The sequence below is a fragment of the Lipotes vexillifer genome, unplaced genomic scaffold (assembly GCF_000442215.2).
Source record: "Lipotes vexillifer unplaced genomic scaffold, Lipotes_vexillifer_v1.1 scaffold1079, whole genome shotgun sequence".
Classification (NCBI taxonomy): Eukaryota; Metazoa; Chordata; class Mammalia; order Artiodactyla; family Lipotidae; genus Lipotes; species Lipotes vexillifer.
Window position 1 is genome coordinate 104,069 of NW_006772344.1, and position 4,350 is coordinate 108,418.

Genomic DNA, 4,350 nt, shown 5'->3' on the forward strand with positions numbered 1-4,350 from the left:
TGCGGGCCTCTCACTGTTGTGGCCTCTCCCGTTGCGGAGCACAGGCTGCGGGCGCGCAGGCTCAGCGGCCGTGGCTCCCGGGCGCAGCCGCTCCGCGGCATATGGGATCTTCCCGGAACAGGGCACGAACCCGTGTCTCCTGCATCGGCAGGCGGACTCTCAACCATTGCGCCACCAGGGAAGCCCCCCGTTCATCTATTGTAGAGTAACCCCCGTGACTCAATATTACCATAGTGCGATGTCATTTTGTGCTATTTTGAACAATTAAAAGACTTTTTTTGAAAAAAAAAATTTGTGTCACACTGAATGATATGCAGATATTAAAAAACCTTTGCATTACTGGGATAAATCCCACTTGATCATGCTGTATGATCCTTTTAATGTGTTGTTGGATTCTGTTTGCTAGTATTTTGTTGAGGATTTTTGTATCTATGTTCATTGGCCTATAATTTTCTTTTTTTCTGATATCTTTGTCTCATTTTGTAATCAGGGTGATGGTGGCTTCATAGAATGAGTTTGGGAGTGTTCCTTCCTCTGCAGTTTTTTAGAATAGTTTCAGAAGGATAGGTGTTAACTCTTCTCTAAATGTTTAATAGAATTCATCTGTGAAGCCATCTGGTCTTGGACTTTTGTTTGTTGTAGGTTTTTAAATCACAGTTTCAATTTCAGTACATGCGATTGGTCTGTTCATATTTTCTATTTCTTTCTGGTTCAGGCTTGGAAGGTTATATGTTTCTAAGAATTTGTCCATTTCCTCTAGGTTGTCCATTTTACTGGCATATTGTTGCTTGTAGTAGTTTCTTATGATCCTTTGTATATCTGTGGTGTCAGTTGTATCTTCTTTATTTTTAATTTTATTGATTTCAGATCTCTCCCTTTTTTCTTGATGCCTCTGGCTAAAGGTTTATCAATTTTGTTTATCTTTTCAAAGAACCAGCTTTTCGTTTATTGATGTTTTCTATATTTTTCTTTGTCTCTATTTCATTTATTTCTGCTCTGATCTTTATGATTTCTTTCCTTCTACTAACTTTGGGTTTTGTTTGTTTTTCTTTCTCTAGTTGCTTTAGGTGTAATTTTAGGTTGTTAATTTGAGATGTTTCTTGTTTCCTGAGGTAAGATTGTATTGCTATAAAATTCCCTCTGAGGACTGCCCTTGCTGCATCCCATAGATGTTGGCTCACTGTGTTTTCATTTTCATTTGTCTCTAGGTATTTTTTGATTACCTCTTTGATTTCTTCTGTGATCCCTTGGTTGATTAGTAACATATTTATTGTTTAGCGTCCATGTGTTTGTGTTTTTTACAGTTTTATTCTTGTAATTGATTTCTAATCTCATAGTGCATAGTGGTCAGAAAAGATACTTGATATGATTTCAGTTTTTGTAAATTTACCGAGTCTTGCTTTGTGGTGCAGCATGTGATCTGTCCTGGAGAATGTTCCATGTGCACTTGAGAAAAATGTGTATTCTGCTGCTTTGGGATGGAATGTTCTGTAATTATCAATTAAGTCCATCTGGTCTAATGTGTCATTTAAGGCCTGTGTTTCCTTAGTGATTTTCTGTCTGGATGATCTGTCCATTGATGAAAGTGGGGTGTTAAAGTCCCCCACTGTTATTGTGTTACTGTCGATTTTTTCCTTTTATGGCCTGTTAGCATTTGCCTTATATATTGAGGTTCTCCTATGTTGGGTGCGTATATAAATATATATATTTTTTTAATTAGTTAATTTGTTTGTTTTTGGCTGCGTTGGGTCTTCATTGCTGCGCCCAGGCTTTTCTCTAGTTGTGGCGAGTGGAGGCTACTCTTCGTTGCGGTGTGCGAGCTTCTCATTGCAGTGGCTTCTCACTGCAGAGCACAGGCTCTAGGCACGTGGGCTTCAGTAGTTGTGGCACATGGGCTCAGTAGTTGTGGCTTGCAGGCTCTAGAGCGCAGGCTCAGTAGTTTTGGTGCACGGGCTTAGTTGCTCTACAGCATGTGGAATCTTCCCGGACCAGGTCTCGAACCCGTGTCCTCTGCATTGGCAGGTGGACTTTCAACCACTGCGCCACCAGGGAAGTCCATTGGATGCATATACATTTACAATTGTTATATCTTCTTCTTGGATTGATCCCTTGATCATTATGGAGTGTCCTTCTTTGTCTCTTGTAACAATCTTTATTTTAAAGTCTATTTTGTCTGATATGGGTATTACTACTCCAGCTTTCTTTTGATTTCCATTTGCATGGAATACCTTTTTCCATCCCCTCACTTTGTCTGTGTTTGTCCCTACATCTGAAATGGGTCTCTTGTAGACAGCATGTATACAGGTCCTCCTTTTGTATCCATTCAGCCAGTCTATGACTTGATTGGAGTATTTAATCTGTTACATTTAAGGTAATTATTGATATTATGTTCCCATTGCCATTTTGTTAATTGTTATGAATTTTTTTGTAGGTCTTTTTTCTTCCCCTTCTCTTTTGTTCTCTTCTCTTGTGATTTGATGGCTATCTTTAGTGTTGTGTTTGGATTGCTTTTTCTTGTGTGTGTGTGTATGTAGTGTAGATTTTTGGTTTGTGGTTACCATGAGGTTTTGATATAGCAGTCTATATATATACAAGATTGTGTTAAGTTGCTAGTCTCTTAATTTCAAATGCATTTCCAATATCCTGCATTTGTACTCTCCTTTCTCACAGTTGCTGGTTTTGATATCATATTTGTGTGTGGATGATTTCCTACCTTGCTGTATGTTTGCCTTTACTGGTGAGCTTTCCCATTCATAATTTTCTTGTTTCTAGTTGTGGCCTTTCTTTTCCATCTAGAGAAGTTCCTTTAGCATTTGTTGCAAAGCTGGTCTGCTCATGCTGAATTTTCTTAGCTTTTGGTTGCCTGTAAAGCTTTTGACTTGTCCATCAACTCTGAACAAGAGCCTTGCTGGGTAGAATATTCTTGATTGTAGGTTCTTCTTTTTCTTCTCTTTAAATATGTCATGCCACTACCTTCTGACCTGCAGGGTTTCTGCTGAGAAATCAGCCGATAACCTCTTGGGGATTCCCTTGTATGTTATTTGCTGCTTTTCTCTTGTTCCTTTTAATATTTTCTCTTTGTTTTTAATTTTTGTGAATTTGATTAATATGTGTCTTGATGTGTTCCTCCTTGGTTTTATCCTGTGTGGGACTCTGTGCTTCCTGGACTTGAGTGTTTCTTTTTCCATGTTAGGGAAGTTTTCAGCTATTATCTCTTCGAATATTTTCACAGGCCCGTTTTCTCTCTCTTCTCCTTCTGGGACTCCTACAGTGCAAACGTTGGTGCATTTGATGTCCCAGAGATCTCTTAAACTGTCCTCATTTCTTTTCATTCTCTTTTCTTCTGCTCCACAGCAGTGATTTCCACCAATCTGTCTTCCAGCTCACTTATTCATTCTTCTGCCTCATTTATTCTGCTATTAACTCCTTCTTGTGTAGTTTTCATTTCGGTTATTGTATTGTTCATCTGTTTGTTTGTTCTTTAAATCTTCTAGCTATTTGTAAAACATTTCACGTATCTTCTTGGTCTGTGCCTCCATTCTTTTTCTGAGATCTTGGGTCATCTTTACTATCATTACTCTGAATTCTTTTTCAGGAAGATTGCCTATCTCCACTTCATTTAGTTGGTCTTTTGGAGTTTTATCTTGTTCCTTTGTCTGCAACATATTTCTCTGCCGACTCTTTTTGTCTGACTTTCTGTGTTTGTGCCCTATGTTCCTCAGGCTGCAGGATTGTAGCTCTTCTAGCTTCTGGTGTCTGCCCTCTGGTGGGTGAGGTTGGTCCAGGGCCTGTGCAAGCGTCCTGGTGGGAGGGACCAGTGGGAGGGACTCCCTGCCCACTGGTGCATGGAGCTGGGTGTCCTGTCCCTCTTGTGGGTAGGGCCGTGTCAAGGGATATGTGTAGACGCAACTGTGGGATCAGGACTACTTTAGGCAGCCTGTCTGCTGATGGGTGGGGCTGTGTTCCCACCCAGTTGGTTGTTTGGTCTGAGGTGTCCCAGCACTGGAGCCTGCAGGCTGTTGGATGGGGCCAGGTCTCAGTACCAAACTGGTGACCTCCAGGAGAGCTCATGCCAATGAATATTCACTGGGGCCTCCACCACCAGTGTCCTTTTCCCCACCGTGTGCCACGGCTGACCTCTGCTTCCCCCAGGAGACCCTCCAAGACCCACATGTAGGTCTGGCCCAAGCTCCCAATGCATGTGAAACCTTGTGTGTGTCCTCTAAGAGTGGAGTCTCTGTTTCCCCCAGTCCTGTGGAGCTCAGGCACTCAAGCCCTGCCTTCAAAGCCAAATGTTCTGGGGGCTCCTCCTCCTGATGCAAGACCCCCAGGCTGAGAAGCCTGATGTGG